Source organism: Myodes glareolus, chromosome 6 (genome assembly GCF_982192425.1).
Source record: "Myodes glareolus chromosome 6, mMyoGla1.1, whole genome shotgun sequence".
NCBI lineage: Eukaryota > Metazoa > Chordata > Mammalia > Rodentia > Cricetidae > Myodes > Myodes glareolus.
The window spans coordinates 28,099,785-28,112,423 of record NC_142031.1 but is presented as its reverse complement, the minus strand read 5'-3'; the positions used below and the strand labels follow the sequence as shown (position 1 = coordinate 28,112,423).

General features: G+C 43.9%; 1 protein-coding gene and 2 pseudogenes across 1 annotated transcript in view; 2 read left to right on the top strand and 1 right to left on the bottom strand.

Moving 5' to 3' along the window:
- Nucleotides 1-6,795, top strand: part of LOC125388356 (N-acetyltransferase 8F1-like) — a 29,559-nt gene extending 22,764 nt beyond the window's left edge. The window contains exons 7-9 of the transcript XR_015738083.1: nt 158-469; nt 2,470-2,608; nt 2,949-6,795. The gene's annotated coding sequence lies outside the window, so the exon portion shown is untranslated. The remainder of the gene's footprint in view (nt 1-157; nt 470-2,469; nt 2,609-2,948) is intronic.
- LOC148121695 (N-acetyltransferase family 8 member 2-like) lies at nt 3,021-6,795 on the top strand (annotated as a pseudogene).
- A 5,002-nt stretch (nt 6,796-11,797) lies between these two features.
- Nucleotides 11,798-12,639, bottom strand: LOC125388403 (small ribosomal subunit protein eS7 pseudogene; annotated as a pseudogene).

Below are 12,639 nucleotides of genomic sequence, written 5' to 3'. Positions count from 1 at the left end.
TGACAAAACCCTTTGTGGGTATCCACAGATATCTGACACGGGTCAGCTGTCTACCCAAGAGAGTAGAAAGAATTACATTGGGTCTGACGCATTTACACACGTGAATGTGTGTTCCCTGAGAGGGTAACACTGATCCAGTTGTCTGTGTCTCTTGCAGGCTGCCCTGGACACCGTCCTCCTGCCTCAGCCGAGCACTGCCTCCAGGGGGCGCCGCTGAGCGAGAAGGCGAACAGAGAGGAGCCAAGCTGCACTGTGCCATGCACCTCTCCCACTTCTCCCTAGCCCTGCCTTGGAGGCAGCACAGCAAACAGGCCAGAAGATCTATGCGCTGGCGCACAAGAAAAGTGTCAGCGCGACTGGAGAGCATTTCTTCCCGCCAAGCCCTGAGAGCGGAACTCACCTCCAGCCCCGGAAGATCGTCCTCCTCAAACAAGCCCGCCACTTCCTGAAGCCTCCAATTCCCCTGCAGGTAGAGCTCATTTCCTGGGAGGAGTCCTCCTCACAGCAGAGCCAGGGTTGCTGGCAGGGAGAGAACCAGGTGGACATTGAAATGAGGTTCTGAGTGATGCCTTTGTTCTTTTCGTTCTCATGGTTCTCATTAGAGGCCCTCAGGTTCTTCATATGAAGAATAGTATTCACAAAGGGAAGATTCACTGCCCTTTTCCAGAACCTTCTGGACTCTGTCGAGTGGGGTCTTTTGTGAGGAGGAAGGGAGGCAGCCACGTGGGGGAGGTGGGGACAGTGTTTTACATAGAAGGAGCCCCTCGGGTGCTTGGAGTCTGGGGGCAGGGAACACCCTCAGCAATGACAAGCATTCCTGATATAGTGAATTTTCCAAGGGAGGACCCTAGAGTCTAATCTCAGGGACTTTGGCATTGTGGGGGCAGTGAGTGACACAAGACCAAGATACCACTCTTAAGAAAGGGTGGCCACCAAGAAGTGAATGGGTGATGGGAGACAAGGACCTGACTCAGCAGGTCAGAATCTCTTTATTAGACAGCATGGACTCAATTCTAAAGCACACGAGTCCAAGGGAGACATTTGTTTGGGAATTGAGTTGACTAGGGTGTGTGTGTGTGTGTGTGTGTATTGAGGGGTGGGGTGTTGGGGATAGGGTGAATATCAGTAGAGACAGCTTCTGGTCTGAGCCATGGCACAGGAGTCAGGCCTGAAACTGAGCAGGCTAAAACACTCTAGCATACCTGAAGGGCTCTTGCAAGAAAAGGGTGCCCATCTGTGTGCGCTTGCCTGACTTGTTGAGGTACGTCCTCAGATAATCTGTATGAGGAGTATGATGTCTTGGTTCTGAAGAGCTGCCAAGTTCACAAAGCTGAGCACTGTGTGGGGCCTGTTATCTAGACAAGCGCTGCAGGAGCTGAGAAGGATGCATCTGAAAGACCCCCGATTTGGGGAGACTCTCACTCGAGCCCCAGTAACTCACGAGAGACCATCCTTGCTGCAATCACGTGAGGTTTAATGACAAGACGACAATTCGACAAGATGGGGACCAGTGCACTGGGGCCCAGACTCATAACCCACGCAGGGGAAGAGTTCGACCTCGAGTGACCGGGAAAAGTAGTTTTTATAGGAAGAAACCACATAGCCCAGTAATCTGAATGGGGGGAGCAGGGAGGATGTCACAGAAGATTCCAAAAATTCCAGTGATGATTACAAAGGGGCAATTCCCTGCATCTCAAGATCATTCTCAAAGGTCCTAATCAGTTAGTTCCTGAAACCCTGGAACTGGTTAACCTTAGATTTCTGATTCTTCTCTTCCTGCTAGATTTTTGGCTCTATTTTCCTGTTCGGGGGATCTGGATTTATCCAGGTCTTTAACATCCAGCAAAACAGTCCCATTAACATGGTGGCTGAGTGAGGGCATGATGGTTAGGAGAGGGCAGCAAGTCAGTTTGGACCATCAGGATCCATCATCCTAAAACAACCAGAGCTCAGAGAGAAGAGAAGGCCAGCTTGTCCTGAGCACACGCCTCTCCCAGCAGTTGTGTGCCAAGGACCAGGCTGGGAGCCAGAGGTGGCAGTGTTCTAGGAGGAAAGAGGCTGTGATATGAAGGGGACAGAGAAGAGAGGGAGGCCACCACAATGGTGAGGAACTCTGGGCCAGCCAGAGCCAGCTTCCTCTCCAGGTGAAGCTTATGCAGATCTGGAGATGATGAAATGAGGATCCCCTCCCGTGTCACATTTCAGCCCTTGACTTTTGGTTTATGATTGACCAGGAGTCAGCTAATGAAGGGACAGGCCAGATCTGCTCCCTAGAGCCTCATCAGCCGCTGGTACATTCTCCTGGGTGTCGTTGGAGGCTGAGGCCCTCCTGGACACTCTTGCAACTGTGGTACCAGGTGAGAGGACAGAGGGCTGAGATTCGCGGATCTCTATGGGTCTTGAGTCCCACACCCTTGCAGAGGACCCATGGGTGGAATGTTTTTGGTTTGACGCTTTGCTTTTCTGTAGACTGAGGCTTTCCAGTTGCTGGGAAAAGGATCTGCTGATACTTGTGCCTGGAAACACAGAAGTGTTCAGTGTCAGGACCCTGAAGAGGAAACAAAGACCTCAAAACAACATAGTTTTCCAGCGTACCCCAATATCCAAGGTGAGATAACACGTAGTCGGATAAGGAGTGTGACAGGGAAGGTCTGTACATAGCTTACTGTAGTAAGTCTTCAGAGCAGCCTAGAAACCAGGTATTGATTTACCATGGTCTACAGATGAAGACACACAGGCATGACAAGGGGCATGTCCCAGGGTCACATGGCAAGAAGAGGGAAGAAGCAAGGGCTGTAAGGTGACACTGACCTGATGCTTTCTCCCGGTAGAAATGTTCTTCTTCCTCTTAGGTGTTGACAGAGGCACAGCCATCTGTAGAGTCTCCCTGGTTTCTGGGAGGCTGGGAGAGGTTTGGGGATTGACCTGGCTTCCTCTGTCTCCTGCAGGGCTCAGGGAAGCTGTGCAAGAAGGTCTCGCTGTCCCTGTGATCACTGATATTTGAGAGCTAGAGGTCTCCCATGGCTCCTTATCACATCCGCCAGTACCAGGAAAGGGACCACAAAAGAGCCCTGGAATTATTCTCCAGGGGCATGAAAGAACATTCCTCTGCTTCTTTCTGCCGTATGTTAACACTGCCCCAGACTCTCCTGACCTTACTTGGGATGCTCGTGACCGTAGTCCTGGTTCATGGCTCCTGGCTCCTGGCCACAGTGTGCTGCCTCCTTGTACTCTTTTGCCTGGGGCTCTTTGACTGGCATTCTTGGAGAAAGTATGTGTCTACGTGTTTGCAAGCAGACATGGCTGACATCACCAAGTCCTACATGAATGCACGTGGCTCCTTCTGGGTGGCTGAGTCTGGGGACCAGGTGGTGGGCATCGTGGGTGGTCTGCCAGTCAAGGATCCCCCATTAGGGAGGAAGCAGCTATAGCTCCTTCGCCTGTCTGTGTCCTCACAGCATCGAGGACAGGGGATAGCGAAAGCACTGGTCAGAACTGTCCTCCAGTTTGCACGGGACCAGGGCTACAGTGACGTTGTCCTTGAGACCAGCATTGTGCAGTATAGTGCTTTGGCTCTCTACCAGGCCATGGGCTTCCGGAAGACAGATGAGTACTTTGTTAGCACAATCTGGCGGTTAATGTCTTTTTCTATCCTTCGTTTCACTTACTCTCTCCCTTTTGATTCGGAACCACGGATGTGATCCTTTTCCTTTGTGTGTGTGTGAGGCTCCAGCTCACTCTGCTGCAGGAACCAGCAAACCCAAGTAGTTTACAGCTGCCAATCACATGAGCTCGTTTTTCATTCCTCTCAGATCCAGTCTTGCTGGAGGTCTGAGTTGTAGATTTTGGCTACCTATTCCTTTCTGTCCTTTGAAGTGTCACCTTTTCCTCTCTGGTGCCGTGATGATATAGCACAGAAGCCAACCTGAGCCCATACTGCACACAATTCATGTGTGAAACATTAGCTCTCAGTTTCAGCTAGGTGGTGTCAAGTTCCAGCAGCCCAGTCAGGATTTAGCATCTGCAGAGAGGCGAAACTGAACCCAGAGGGAGCAGAGTATGTCCTGGGACACTTGGTGTGGGAGAATTGTCTGTATTCTGTCATGTTTTAAATAAACGCTGATTGGTCAGGCATGAAGTATAGGTGGGTCAACCAGACAGGAAGGGCGATGAGAACAGGAAAATTCTATGAAGGAGGAAGCCCATTCCTCCCAGTCCTGTGCAGATCACCAAAGAAGCAGGATGTGACCTACCCTGCTGAAAAAGGTACTGAGCCATGCGGCTAACATAGATAAGGATAATGGGTTAAAATACATTATAAGAGCTAATACGAAGCCTGAGCTAATATGCCAATCAGTTTATAATCTTATGGAGACCTCTGTGTTGTTTTCTTTGGGGCTAAACGGCTGTGAGAACTGGGCAGGACAGAAACCCCAACAAGCAAGGCCCTTATACTACAGAACGGTGCCCAACGTGGCCAATTAAATCCACTTAAAAACCTGAGAGAGCTTAATTTTAAACACAGAAAATACACAGACTTTAACAGAGCTTTTTGCTGTTTGCTGGAAGCTTGCCACAAGGAAATTTTTCTGAATCAGCAGCAGGAAAAAACTGGCGATTTTAAAATGCTGGCTTTCTGGGCTGTGCCGCCAGCGCAACCTCTGTCTCTTGCAGGAGACAGAGCATTTAGATGGGGTCTGTGAATAAAGTGCTATGGCTTGCTTGATGGCAACGTGGACTGCTATGTGCCTGGAACTGTGCGCAACTCAAGGGCACCACATGGCTCTGAGGCAGGAGCGGCGTGGCTCTGCCATGCTGAACTGCGCTGATCTCAGGCAGGAACTATCATAATTATCATAATATCAGTGCAGTTAAGGTTTAGACTCAGCAGGAAACAGGCGGTACCGTATTACCCCTACATTGCACAAGCTAAAGTTTTAAGAAGCACTTGGCATTTTAAGAAGTGCTCCTGAATAGTAAAGAATTACAGATTCACAATAGGACAGATTCAGACATAAAAGAACTCTAAAGGGGTCACATTGTTGGATGGGTGTACGTAGGCTTGGGAGAGAGAAGAAGTAAAGAGCATAGAGAGTCATAAAATAAAGTTAATGCTTTAAAAAGAAAGGGTAAAGTCTTTAAAGAGACAGAGTACAGATAGCCATAGATTAAAGGAAGTAAAAATATACAATAAGCCACATAAAGATGGAGAATACACAGAGCGTATGGATTATGCATATTATTGTGTTTTTTTTAAATCTTTTGACTGTGAAGGAGCTAAGTACAGAGAGATATTTCATTGTGTGGGCTGCTAAGCCAAACCAGCATGTATATTATAAAGGTATCTTGACTTCAGAATTTGGGTCTAAGGATATGATGCTTTGGAAAAGAGGTTCTTCTTTTGTTTCACAGAAGATGAGAACCTGTAAATTATTTCCAGACCAATAATACTGTTTCATGAACCCCACCCTCCTGAAAGGTTGCTGTGAACACCCTCAAAACTTACTTTGCTCAACTGCTGACTGAGAGGAACCTAGCAAACAGGATACTCCATGAAAGACCTGATTAACAGCGCTCCCATACAGCAGGAAGCAGTTTGGAGAGCAAAAACTGTGCCCGTATTTTCAAATATTGTTCATAAATGTTCTTTTACATTTAAAGGGGGATATGATATAGATATGAAAAATTTACATTGGTATAAATTTTACTTTGTTGATATAAATTTAAGGACAATTTTGTTACATGTATATGCATTTCTGATCTTGATTAAGATATTGTGATTGTGTAGTTCATTTAAAAATGAGTTGTTGTAAGGAGAAGCCCTGAGGTCCAACATAAATGCTGTTGCCTCTGCCTTTGGACGAAGGCCTGACCTAAGGACTCATTCCTGAAGACATCGCATGCCTTGATCTCAAACTTAAAGGAGTCAAAGAGGGTATGAGCTTAAGAGTCTCTGCTGGCTGAATTTCTCGTGCCAAGAGGACAAGGCAGGCTGCTGAGGGGGAATTGTTGCAGACAGGTTTGCTTGGTTCTGGAACCCAGGTGCTGTACTGTTACATGCCAGGAAGATGTACACAATGGGGCAATACTGCCATTAGTGTGCAGACAGCTGCTATCTGATAAACGTAAGGCCTTTCCACAGGGCAGACTCCTACTGAGTACTCTAAGCCAAGATCAAGTCCTGTGGCTGTGGAGGCCATAAGGCCCAGTAAGGAGACTTCCCCTATTTTTGGTTTTTATTAGACAAGTATAACGTGTCAACTTGCCTTCCAAGCATTTGTGTTTATGCCCATAGATGGTTGCTGTGCCAGCCTCAGTATGAAAGGAGACTTCTCACAGAGGGTTGTGGTTATATCAGAAACTCATAATTGTCAAATTGCTAAAAATAATTTATTTATATAGCCCAGTACTGTGTCAGATATGGCAAAAAATAATGTATATATCATCTGTTTCAAGGTTTAGGAGAGCTCTGGGTGTGAGCGCATAAACATTTAAGATCTGAAGTGGGTAGAGTGTTGGGTCTGAATTGGAACATACTCCAGTGGAGGGCTGACAAAGACGTGACAAACTCAGGAAAGGGCTCTTGTGAACTCTCCCTAAAATCACCTAGGCAATAAACATTTCCTAACAGAGAGAAGACTCTTAGGAACCCCAATGTTGCAGATTTTGTGTCTTGTTACCAATGCAATAGTGGGCTTTCCATTAATTCATCTGTCTGGGTTTGTCTTGCTGCTGTCAGTAATCCCTCATCCATGTTCCTGCAAGTACCTCCAATAAACTGGTTCATTAAACTTAGCTTTGGTCAAATCGTTCCTTTGGTCTCTCCTGGTGCCCTGTCCAGTGTGAATAGATGCTTGCTCTCATCCCAAGGGGAAGTCAGACAAAAACATTAACATGGGTACAAAAAGGGTGGGTTTTCTTTCATGTTGTACCCTCTTGGGTAAGCCATACTTGATCCCAATGACAGGAGCAAAGAGGCCAAGTGGGTCCAGGATGGAACGACTGCCAGAGTAGGAAGTCAGCGACTCCTGGCACCTGGGAAAGCCGTGTGGCCCTCCAGGTCGTTACTGGGGATCTCCTGCTTAGGGTCTCTGCTCCTGGAAAAACACCCCAGAACTGCACCTTGACATCCCTGCCCCTGTCCCTCCATTTTCTCGAGGGACATGACAGCAGCTCCAGGGCAGCTTCCAAACAAGCTACACTGATGACCACTGACACTCTCCTCTTCTCCTACTTCCCCTGCCATTGTCATTATGGGTTCAGCAAATGCACTTCAGCACAGACAAAAGGATGCCTATGAGCAGAGACAAAACTTGTCATATTGGGATCCTGGCTTCCATGGAGAGTTATTTCTTAGCTCCATGACCATAAGCTGCTGTGTTGCCTGCTGATTAGAAGAGGGGACATGGAGCTCCTTACTCCTCAAGACTAATACCAGCTGTTAAATGTCCACCTAAGCAATGCCTGTCCAGGGGCCAAAGAACCCTCTTCAGGAGAAGGGAAAAGAATGTTTACAATGTTTTGAAAACATTGAGCAAAACCCCTTTGCCAAGGTAGCACACCTCCTGGCGTGCTAGGATTTGAAAAATCCTCTCAGTATCGTTACTGATTCACAATATGCAGGAAGAGTTTTCTTGAATATTGAAACCATTGAATTTATAACAGATGTTACAGATTTGACTTCATTATTCATACAGGTTCAAGATATCATCAGGAATAGGCCTTTTCCCATATATATATATAACACACATTCGATCCCATACGGGTCTGTCAGGTCCTCTAGCATAAGGTAAGGCAGAAATTGATTGATTATTGATTACAAGTATGTTGACGGTCTCAGAATTTCATGAAAAACATCATATTAGTAGCAAAGGTTTACAGAAAGAGTTTTCTATTACATGACAACAAGCTAAGGAGATTATAAAGAGATGACCTACTTGCTTTTTATATAACAAAAACCCACTACCTACAGGGAGTAACCCAAAGGGTACTCAAAAGAATACAATCTGGAAGATGGATGTATTCTACTTTTCAGATTTTGGAAAATTAAAATATGTACACCAAACCATTGACACTTATTCAGGTTTTCAACGGGCAAGGGCCTTGAGTTCAGAAAAGACTGATTCAGTAATCATGCATTTATTAGAAGTTATGGCCATCATGGGTATCCCTGCACAAATAATGACAGACAATGCTTCCCCATATGTCTCTAAGTAAATGAAACAGGTTTTTGTTTATTATAATATAAAGCATATTACAGGTATACATACCAAACAATCCTACAGGTCAGAGAGTTACAGAAATATCAAATCAAACTATAAAGGATATGTTAAACAGACAGAAAGGGATGGGAAATACCCCCAGAAATAGATTAAGCAGAAATAAATTGCTTAATGCCTTATTAATCTTGAATTTTTTAACACTAATGAGAAAGGAACAACAGCAGCAGACAGACATTGGATAATAGAAAAAAACTTCTGAATTAAATCAGCCCATTTATTTAAGGATATGCTGACCTCACAATGGACGCCAGGAGGTGTGCTACCTTGGCAAAGGGGTTTTGCTCTTGTTTCCACAGGAGAAGAAAAGCTATGGACACCATCAAAATTAATAAAGATTCTGTTTGAAAAAGAGAAACCTCTTGAGAAAGAGAAATGACGGCTCATCCACAAAGGTGACAACCATACAGGTGCTAAGGAAACCTTATAAGAGTTGGGGCAGGATTCTGCTCTTGTTTTTGCAGGAAAAATACTCATCTTCAAAAAGTCAAGAGACCCTGGACATCTAGATGCCTAAAGAGGAAAAGATAATTATCCAGATAAGATCACCAAACAAAGAGGATTATGACTTATAAGGACAGGTTATCTGAGGGTAAGAATATATATATACACTACCTACCTTAATAATAGTCATGACTCACTTAAAAATCAAAGCTGGTTTTGGAGTTGAACAATGACTCTCTGTCCTTGTCTACATCCAAGCATGTTGTTAAAAGAAAAATTCAGAGTTTCTATCTCATGTCAGGAGCTGTCTGGTATGGAACAGAAAGAAAAAAGAATTTAGAAAAAAATTATTTTTCTCCATATCTATTTTTGTCTCTATCAACCTTTCATTGAATATATGTCTGTATAAATGATGTTACATTTTCCACAATGAGCAATACATTTTCCTGCAGCAATAGTTGATGCTTCTAGGAAGAAGATGGGGTCCCACAACAACAACTCCACCTGGTAGATATGATGTCATGATGCTGATAGCTCCATTGTAAGACCTGTTTTGGGTACCAGCTGCTCAAGATGGTTCCAATTTGGTTAGCTGAAATGGTGCACCTTTTTACAATGTTCTGGACAGAACTCCAAGTCGGATCCTCAGAAAAACTCTACCGAATACTCAGAGACTATTTGCAATTATATCAGACGGTAGCCTTGAAACTTAACTATCATTTTACTTTCACAGGATCCCATAGAAAGAATATCACCCCCATGTCAGCTGGAAGTAATTCCAGAAGATGATGGCCTCTCTTCCAACAAAGTTAGTCCTCAGGTTTAGGGACATCAATTAGGGGTTGATTATAATTGGTATAGGGTTGGGGGTTGGGGTGGAAATTATGCTGGTTCAGGGATCTCCTTCAAAAAAAAAGAGGGAAAATGGATAGGATAATAGATTAGTGTGAGCCTACTCACACTAATAATAATAGTGAGTAATAGAGTGAATACTTGTGAGCTATTATTTATAGTCAATTTACATTGGTATAGATTGTTGCATATTGATACAAATTTAAATTATATTGAATAGGTTCCTATTTTTGTCTACAATATTTGTATACCTAAGCAAAGTTATTTTGTCATATTGTATGCACACATGCTTCTACTTTTGCTTAAGACATTTTGTATATTGATACAATTTTAGGATATATTTATCATATTGCAATATGTGTTTCTACTTCTGATCAAGATACTTATACATTTTGAGGTCAATGTCCTCATTTGTTGCACAGTTGTTTAAAGATTGTTTAATACTCTAATATGAAGTCTTAGTATTGAAGTTATATAGGTATTAAGAATTATAGGTCAATAGTCATCCATGTTTGTCATATTTATAGTTAGAAAATAAGGTTCTTTGGATACATAGAGATTGTAGTCTTCATAGATAGATAACCGTCAACTACTTCAAAGATCTGTAGAAGATGGCATTTAAATAACTTAGGGTTCTGTTGGCATGAGACAGGATTGCTCCTGGCAGCACCATTCTATTCCCGAGAGAATGTTGACCACCGAAGACACTCTACTTGGAGCTTGTTTTCTTATTGACAAAACTGGCCTTTGGGCAAGAAACTGCCCATGCCTCGACCACTGACGAAATGCACAATGACTGGACAGGACAAGCAGGATACAAGAAAAAAGACTGTCAAATCTTTTAAGACAGGGTAAGACGATTTTGAAAACCTTCCTGAATCTGAAAATGGTTGGTCAGTTACTCTAGGCCCTAGCCAAAGTTGATTGCTCCAACGTTGCAAATGAGACTTTGGGTGATTGCCCAGTTGTCTCTGTCATTAGTTGCACATTTTGGGAGTTGCTTGATTGCACTTCTTTCTTACTCAAGTAATAATAGTTCCCTTATCAGATCTTCAATGGGGTTGAAGACTAAATAGTCATAGTTACTTTCATCTCATGACTTGGCCAGGTTATTTATAATAAAAGACTTAGAATTTTTAGGATAGGATCATTATTGAAACATTTATCACATTTCTTGTTTGATATTGTTTATGATGGTTGTAATTCTAATTCTTAAACTTGATTCTTGTTCTTATTGTATATAACGCTGTTTTAGGCTTAGAGCTCTCTTATTCAAACTAAAGGGAGAGGTGCTGTAGGAACTCCTTCAGTCAGAAGCCTTTGTTACCAGCCCACTTGTGCGTGGCCTCTTATACTATAAATGCCAATGTAAAGTGCTCCCTCTCTCTTCCAGCTGCTGGAACGGTTGCTGTTCCTCATTCGAGCAGAGGACTGTGAGCTGTGAGTCTACCCCTAAATAAATAACCCTTTATTGTACTCAATTCTGAGCTAGTGTGGGATTTCTTTTTAGTGTCCCTCCTCAGTTATGAGCCAGCATGTGTGTGCTGGGAGTGCAACCCAGGCTGTCTGGAAGAGCAGCATTGCTTTTACCCACCTCTCCCACCTTGCATGGAGCATATACATTAGTGATTAACTCATAGTTACAGATAATGCATAGGTGCCACATTAGGAAAGGAAACAAAAGCACTTCCCCTGGAGTCATTTAACCATGATGGAGTCATGATGGATTTGAATTTTCTTCTTCCTGCTCCCCATGTCTTCTGTCCTGTGTTCTTGTTGCATAAGTATTGATCTCTGCTGCCTGGAACCTCTCTTGTGAATCTGTCCTGTCTGTGTCTTCTGTCTATGTGGGCTGTTGATTGTGTTTATGTCTGTTGTATGAGCTATGTGTGTCTGTGTCTGCCCCTCACAAAGGACTTAACTCTCTATGTATTGAGCAGCATAGAAAGCATCACACAGGGAAGGTATGGAATCCTTAACACTGCAGTGGTTCTCAACATGTGTATCACTCACTACCATCAGAAAACACAGATTTCTGATGGTCTTAGGTACTCTCAATCATAAATTTAATTTGTTGCTACTTCACAACTATAATTTTGCTACTGAGCAGTTTCTCAGTTCATACCACTGGAAATATGTGTTTTCCAATGCTTGCCACCCACCAGGTTGAGAATCACGGCTTCACAGAACCTTTAACGGTCTTACAAGAGGTTAAGTCTGTCTCTACCTGATCCCAGCTGACCCAGATAGCAAACAACATTGTTTTGATAAACGATACCCATAAATGCTGCTTTCAACTTTTATATTTGTTGCTTTCATCAAGTGATACAGATGCATTATCCAGGTCTAGGGAATGGAAGAATATATAACTTAAGATTGTAGCTATACATTAGTTCAGGCTGTGCAAGTTGATTTCATGGGAAACCCAAGGCCAGTAAAGATGAGTATTACATTGTTCTCACTCCCTCCCTCCCCCTCTCTCTAATTTTGAAAAACACGTTATCCAGTCATTTTCTTTGCAACCAAAACTCTGGAGATTCAAAATTAACATACTTGCTCGTGAGCTTCTTAAACACACCAGAGGAAGCTTGTCTGCCATGTTGTTCTGCTGAACTTGATCTGAATGAACCTGTACAGGCCAGTTGCCATCCAGCTCCACATGGATCCTCTTACCCACAATTCACTTGGGAAGACCCAGTCCCTAAGGATGGTGTCATGAACTGCTGTCAGTGTGTGGCTTCTGGGAATGTTTGCTTATTTTCTGTATGGCTTTTTGAGCTGGCTTCGGCAGGCCGCTCCTCTGAGCTGTGAAGACAATGTGTTTTCCGCTAAACCTTTTCTCCAATTCACAAGCTCGCCTGGCTTGGATTTTCTGGGATTTCAGCTAAGGAACTGGCATAAAAATTAGGGTAGCTTTCTGACCACCACCAACTTCGATAATGTTGGTGAGGTTGAGTTCTGCCATCTGCATCCTGAGATCTGAGTTCATCTCCAGCTTGGGCAGCAGCTGAGAGATGTCAGGCTCTTCACAGTCTTGGTGCTTGAGCTGAACATAGCCTCGTCC